At 35.1% G+C, this 8,260-nt stretch overlaps 1 pseudogene; it reads left to right on the plus strand.

Annotated features, from left to right (window-relative positions):
- Positions 1 to 7,579: 7,579 nt before the first annotated feature.
- On the plus strand, positions 7,580 to 7,957 carry LOC125157059 (60S ribosomal protein L31-like; annotated as a pseudogene).
- The last annotated feature ends 303 nt before the right edge of the window (positions 7,958 to 8,260 follow it).

Raw genomic sequence — 8,260 nt, forward strand, 5'->3', positions numbered from 1 at the left:
TGCAATTACTCCATGGGAAAGGACTACTGGAAGCTCAGCATTTGCAACTTTCCTGGACTCTGCCTCATGTATCTCTTCTCTTCAGTGATTTTAATCTTAACCCTTTCCCCATAATAAATCCTAACCTTTAATATAACAGCATTCAGTGAGTTCTGAGTCCTTTTAACAAATCATTGAGAGTGGTTTTGGGAACCCCTCAAATTTGCAATTGATGTCAGAAGTGAGGGCAGTCTTGTGGAGTATGGTCCATCAACTCTACAGTACTCCAGTCTCCTAGCCAAGGAAAGGGGAAGATCTTCCTTAAGCTTCCCCTTCCCTCTCACTCTCATACAAACATTCTAAGCCTTTCTTAATGCCTAACTTTGACTCCGTGGTCTTCAAGACCCCTTCAAAGGCAAACTTCCAAATGCTATGAAGTCTCAGAACAACTTCAAAAGGGAAATACTATGCCCATGATGACAGCTATCACTATCAATGAGGTCCTAATGTTGAGGTCATGATACAGTAATGCAGGATATCTGATTGACAGGTAGCAATCAAAGGAGATCTTGGGGGTCTGTATCCCAGGCATTATATCACAGAAGCAGGTTTAGCCAGATCTAGGTATTTTCATTGTCATGTTATCCATTCTCATTCTTTCATTTTTTTCTCTCTCTCTCCTCCCTCTTTTTCTCCCTCTCTAGTTTTCTTATGCTCAGTGAGGCCATTTTAAGCACCACATTAATACAGCCAAACTCAACTGTTTATCCATCCCAACCATTTGAAAAATATGTACTAATGGAAATATCAATCAATTAAAGAACAGTTGAATAAAATACAGCATGTCCACAACTTAATGCAATTTAGCCTTTAATATGATATTTATGGTGTTTTTCATGACTTGGAGAAATGATTCTAACTGACTGGGAGAAGGCAGGGATTGGAATTTTATATACAGCACATCAACTGTATATATTTACGTATATTTACATAATGCAAATAAAGATGAAGGAAATAAAAATATTTTTTAAGTTTATTGTTTTGGGAGAGAGAGAGAGAGACAGAGAGAGAATCCCAAGCAGGCTCCACACTGTCAGTGCAGAGCCTGACACAGGGCTTGATCCCATGAACCATGAGATCATGAGCCAAGCCAAAATCAAGAGTTAGCCACTTAACTGACTGAGCCACCCAGGTACCCCAAAGGAAATAAAAATATTAACAGTAATTACCTATGATTTTAGGATTGTAAATTATTTATTTTGTTACATTTTATATATTCCAAATTTTTAGCCTTTGTTACTTTTACAGACATAAAATGTTATTTTACAAAGTATAAATTATTGATGTCCACAAGGGAGACAGTATCTGTCAGTGCCACAAATCCTTTCTCCTTCAGGAGACATATCTCATAGTGTGATATGCTCTGGTCACCCATTAGTGTGTTTGTTTTTGGAGGGTCAGGGCCATGTTTCTTTCTTTCACTCTTAAATCCCTATCACCTCACACAGAGCATAGTATAGAAGAAGCATTTCCTCAGTAAATGTCTGAGAAATTGCAATTACAATGGCAAGAAATGCCATCTTAGTTTACAAAGAACACAATGACACTCCTCTAGGAATCTTTCCACTGCTCTACTGGCCTGAATATATCCAAGATGACTACTTGTCAATCTATTAGGTGAGAAGTGTTGCATGACACAGAAGAGAAACACATTGTTTTTTACCACATAACTTAGTGCAGCCCAAATTATCTTCTTGTGTTGAAACACCATGTCTCTCTGGACTACCTAGTTATCTTCTTCTCCATTACCCAATTAACAGTGTGTTAAACACCATTCCTGTAATAGCTTTTTTTTTTCCTGTAATAGCTTTAACCTCAATCACTTGTCCTGTAGCTTTTAAACCCTTTCCACTTACACAAATGCCAAGTCATATTGTTCTATTTCTTGGAACTACTCAAGTAGAAAAGAATATGTTTACTGCTATGGGAGCCAATTCTCAACCTTTCCTATGACCCCTTGTGGTTTCGGGCCCAGACAGTGACCTCACATTTCCACACAACTGTTGATTATTTGCAAGGTCCTCTAGTGCTCAAATGAATCTCCTATCCATCTCCCAGAGTGCTGGTCAGCCACGTGATCCAAATAGGCACCACTTTCCACAGGTTTTGTGAATAGTTTTCAGAAATGTGCCAGCAAATTCTTGGTCCTTTATCACCTCTCACTACTCCAGAGAAGCAGCAGGACATACGAGGACTGTTTTTACATCTTTTCTTGAAGAAGTTGGCAGTACTTTAGGGATATAATGAAATGGCTAGTTAATAACTCAACTTGCCCCCAAATGACCACTGTGTGAAAAATCAATTTTAGTTACTTTAGAGAGGACACAAAGAAAATAGAAGATGGAAAAGCTCCCTTATTCATGCCCTGGAAAAACCTGACAATCTAATTTTTGCCCAAGTACATAAATACAAGAAAAAAGTTTGATTGTTCTTCTCCAATAACTGGAAAATGCATAATTTGAAAGCCAAGTGAACATTTTCTGGGGATAAGTACAGCCAATGAGAAAGAGGAATAACCATGCTACTAATCAAGATAGGTTTACTGGAGTAACCATGCTACTAATCAAGATAGGTTTACTGGAGGGGCGCCTGGGTAGATCAGTTGGTTAAGCATCCAACTTCGGCTTAGGGCATGATCTCACAGATCATGGGTTTCAGCCCCGCATCAGGCTCTGTGTTGACAGATTGGAGCCTGGAGCCTGCTTTGAATTCTGTGTGCGTGTCTCTCTCTCTGTCCCTCCCCCACTCGTGCTCTGTCTCTGTCTCTCCAAAAATAAACAAACATTTCAAGAAAAGAATGTTACTGCCTAGAGAGCTCTGGTGGAGTGCCATAGGTAGAGACATGACTTAGCATCAAAAAGCAGCAATTCCAGGGATTTTCTAGAACTTACAGGTCAACAGTAAGGCCTGAACAAGGGAATAAAACATGGGAATAAGTAGATAAATAAATATGGGAATAAGTAAATAAATAAATAAAGCATGGGAACAAGGGAATAAAATATGGGAATGAATGAATGAATGAATGAATGAACGAATAAATAAATAAATAAGTAAATAAAGCAAGCAAGCAAGCAAACAAGCAAGCAAGCAAGCAAGCAAGCAAGCATGGGAATAAAACAGCTCTTTGAAGGCTAAAACAAAGCTTACAATATTGGTCAATGTTATAAAGGTTTATAGAAAGTCAGTGACCTCTGTAATTACTAATTGTGTGTGTGTGTGTGTGTGTGTGTTTAGTAACCTCCACCCTAAGTGTGGAGTTGGAACTCATGACCTCAATGTCTAGTCATGTTCTCTACCCACTGAGCCAGTCAGGTACCCCTGTAATTGCTACTTCTGAATGGGCACTTACCTATCTCAATCCACATATATCTTAATTGTGTCTACTTCTCATGCCTGTAACTCCTCACAGACCAACTTGTGCTCTGCTTACCAACATGATGCTACTATTATTACTAATCATAATAATACTGCCAGCTCCAAAATTAATAACTTTAGGCTAATCTTTTCATTGACTCTTCACAACAACACTTTGAGGTAGGTTCCATTATTATACTCTATAACACAACTTGGGTAATGTCACCCAGCTGGAGATAGAAGAACTAGAACTTGAAGCCATGTCCATCTTACATCAAAGTCCATCCTCTTATTCACTGTTTATAGGTTTCCAATATGTAAGTCAAGGAATCATAATTTCAACACTTTCCCACATCTCCATAAATTATTATAAAATCAAAATAAAACAAAACAAAAAACTTTACAAACTAAATTTTTACAGAAATTGGTATAGTAGATACTGCAAAGTGTTCACCAAAATCTCTTTCCTTTCCTTTATGGACCAAAAGCAGGATTACACTTCCAAGACTTATTTACAGTAAAATATGAGCATGTGATTGTGTTCTGGGTAACAGAAGGTGGGTATAATTGATATACACCACATCAAAGCCGACCTGAGAAGTCTTCTCATGTATCCCTTTCTCTTTCTTCCCATAACTGTCAGTAGGAGGCAGATGATCTTTTAGAGGATTCAGAGGTCCTAGTAGATGGCAAAGCCAGAAAACAGAAGGAGTCTGGGGCCTTAACAAGCCCACAGAAGTCTGTCCACTGATTAGGCTATATTGGGTTCTACATACATAAGACATTTTTATTGTGTTAGAACATTAAAATTTGGAAATCTGTCTCTTAAGGAAGTAACTACTAAAAGACTGAACTTTTTAAAATTATTAGGCCACTTATATAAATAAATATGAAAGCCAGGATTAAGTGAATAATTTTCTATAAAAATGTAATTTATCAAAACTGACACTAGAAAAGATAGAAAAATCCAAACAAATTGATTTCCACTAAGGAATTTGAAAAAGTTGTCAAAGACCTGCCTCTCCACTCCCATAAGAGTAAAATAAAGTGAAATGAAAATAGAACAGATAAAGAATAGATCATTTTAGAGGAGATAAGGAGAAAATAAAATTCCAAAATCTTGCATATAGAAGATGTTTTAGATATGTATACTTAACTTCATCATAATTGCAACTTCTCCTAAGTTAGTTTATAAATTTAACATGTTTGAATAAAGTTAGCATTTTTTGGTGGGGAAAACTAGACAGTTTATAGAATTCATATAAAATTAAACAGAGTCTCCAGGGGAGGGAAAAATTTTTGAAAACATAATAACAGTAAGTAAGGGACAGACCTATCATATATTCAAAGTTATTATAAAGCTACGAAACAGAATATAAGGGTTAGAAATAAGCCATAATACATGGGGAAAAAACTGTTCAATAAATGATTCTAAGACAACTGGATAGTCATCTGCAAAAATTAAACTGGAATCATACATTATACATACATCAGGATAATCTCCAAATGGATAAAATATTAAAATGTAAAAGAAACCACAAAAACTAAAACAAAACATTCAATAATCCACTTATAAACTTAGTAGAAAAAATTATAACTATAACTCAAACCAGAACATATAAATTTTGACTATATTTGAAAATTACTAACCATTTTATTCTTTTTGATGCTACTGTAAATGGGATTGTTTTCTTAATTTCCTTCTCAGATAGTTTATTGGGTATTTTTAAATTTTTTTTAATGTTTATTTATTTTTAGAGAGAGTGAGAGACAGAGCGTGAATAGGGGAGGGGCAGAGAGAGAGGGAGACACAGAATCCGAAGCAGGCTCCAGGCTCCAAGCTGTCAGCACAGAGCCCCATGCAGGGCTGGAACTCACAAACCGCAAGATCATGACCTGAGCGGAACTCGGATGCTAAACCTACTGAGCCACTCAGGCGCCCCTAGTTTACTGTTAATGTACAAAAATGCAACTAATTTTTGTATGTTCATTTTGTATTCTTCAACTTTACTGAATTTATTAGTTCTAACAGTTTTTTTTAATGGAGTCTTTAGGGCTATCTTTATATAAGACCATGCCACCTAAAAAGAGGGACAATTTTACTTCATCATTTTAATTTGCATGACTTTTATTTCTTTTTCTTGATTACTTGCTCTGGCTAGGACTTCCAATAAAATTTTAAATACAAGTGGTAAGAGTGGGCATCCTTGTCTTGTTCCTGATTTCAGAGAAAAAATTTCCAGTTTTTGCTTAGTATAATGGTATCTATAGGCTTTGGGGTTATATATGACCTTTATTATGTTGAGATGCTTTCCTTCTATTCCTAATTTGTTAAGAGTTCTTATCAATTAGCAGGCGATGAATTTTCCCAAATGTTTTTACTGCATCTATTAATACAAACAAGTGATTTTTATTCTTTATTCTGTTTATGTTTTGCTTCACATTAATTTATTTTCATATGTTAAAACATCCTTGCATGCCAGGGATAAATCCCATTTCATCATGGTGTATGATCCTTTTAACGTGCTATTGGATTTGGTTTACTAGTATTTTGTTGAAGATTTTTGCATCTATATTAATTAGACATAATGAGCTGTAGTTTTCTTTTCTTGTGGTGTATTTATTTGGCTTTGGTATCAAGGTAATGCTGGCCTCATAAAATGAGTTTGGAAGTGTTCCCTCCTCTTCAGTATTTGGAAGTATGTGAGAAGGATTGTCACTAATTCTTTAAATGTTCAATAGAATTGACCCAGAAGGCCATCTTGTCCTGGACTTTTCTTTACTGGGAGGTTTTTTTTTTTTTACAGACCTATTCAGATTATAAAACTTTGATGAAATAAATTAAAAACACAGACAAATGAAAAGATATTTTGTGATCATAGATTGGAAAAATTCATATTGTTAAAAATACCCATACTATTCAAAGAAATCTAAAAATCTAATGCAATCACTATAAATAATACAAATTTTTTTACAAAAATAGAAAAACAGCTCTAAAATTTATATGAAATCACAAAAAATTATGAATAGCCAAATCAATCTTAAGAGATAAGGACAAAGCTGGGGGCATAATACTTCCTGATTTCAAAAATATATTAAAAAGCCATCGTAATAAAAACAGTATTGTGCTGGCATAAAAACAGACACATAGACCAATATAAAATAATTGAGAGCCCAGAAATAAGTCCATGCATATATAGTCAACTGATCTTTGACAAAGGCGCCAAAAATACACAATGGGGAAAGGACAGTCTCTTCAAAAAAATCACATTGCAAAAAGTGGATATTCATATACAAAAGAATGAAACTGGATCTGATCTTACTCCATACATAAAAACTAACTCAAAATGGATTAAAGATTTAAACATAAGACCCCAAACTGTAAAACTCATAAAAGAAAACCTAGGTGAAAGCTTCATGACCTTGGTCTTGGCAACGATTTCATGGATTGGACATTAAAAAGTACAAGCAAAAACAAAAGTAAAAATAAACAGATTGGTCTACATCAAATGAAAATCTCTGTACAGCAAAGAAAACAACCACTGGAGTGAAAAGGCAACTTATGGAATGGGAACAAACATTAGCAAAATACAGATTTGATAAGGGGTTAATGTTCAAAATATGTAGGAACTTCTAAAACTCAGCAGCAAAAAACAAACAAACCTAATAATCAAATTAACCAATTAACAATTAACAAACCAATTAACAAATGGGCTAAGGACTTGAATAGATATTTCTCCAAAGAAGACATAGAAAGGTCAATAGGTATATGAAAAAATACTTAATGTTACTAACCATGAGGGAAATGCAAATCAGAAGTGCAGTGATATATATATAACCTCACATCTGTCAAGATGCTATCATAAAAAATACAAAAGATAAGAAGCATTAGCAAGGATGGGGATAAACTGAAACCCTTATACACTGTTGGTGCAAATGCAAAATGGTGCCAATGCTAAGTAAAAGAGTATGGAAGATCTTCATATAATTAAAAATAGAATTCCTTGTGGGCCAGTAATCCACTTCTGGATATGTATCCAAAAGAATTGAAATCAGAATCTCTAAGACATTTTAGCACTTTCATGTTCATTGTAGCACTATTCAAAATAGCCAAGATGTGAAAACATCTATGGATATATGAATGAACAAAGAAAATATGGCATGCTTTCCAACCAGGGCCTGCAGAATGGCTCCTGCAAAAAAGGGTAGCAAGAAGAAGGGCCATTCAGCCATCATTGAGGTAGTGACCAGAGAACACACCATCAACATTCACAAGAGGATCCATGGAGTGGAGTTTAAGAAGCATTGCCTCTTGGTCATTCAAAAAGATCCAGAAATTTGCCATGAAGGAGATGAGAATTCCAGATGTGCACATTGACACCAGGTTTAACAAAGCTGTCTGGGCAAAGGAATAAGGAATGTTCCATACTGTGTCCATGTGTGGTTGTGCAGAAAATGTAACAAGGATGAAGATTCACCAAACAAGCTCTATACATTGGTTACCTAAACACCAGTCACCACTTTTAAAAACCTACAGTTAATGTGGATAATAACTAATCACTGATTGTCATATAAAGGAATAAAACTGAAAAAAAGAAAATAAACTAAAATAAGCCCATCACAGAAAAACAAAACCTACACGGTTCTACTTATATGAGGTCTCTAAAATAGTGAAAATCTATATAAATAGTGAAAATCTATACAAAAATGTTGATTAGTGGTTGCCAGGGGCTGTAGAAGGGAGAAATAGTCATGACGTTTCAGTTAAGCAAGATAAATAAGCTCTAGAGATCTGTTGTACAACATAGAACCTATAGTCAACAACAATATATTGTTCACTTAAAAATTTAAATGTTCTCTTAGGAAT

Source organism: Prionailurus viverrinus, chromosome X, assembly GCF_022837055.1.
Source record: "Prionailurus viverrinus isolate Anna chromosome X, UM_Priviv_1.0, whole genome shotgun sequence".
Classification (NCBI taxonomy): Eukaryota; Metazoa; Chordata; class Mammalia; order Carnivora; family Felidae; genus Prionailurus; species Prionailurus viverrinus.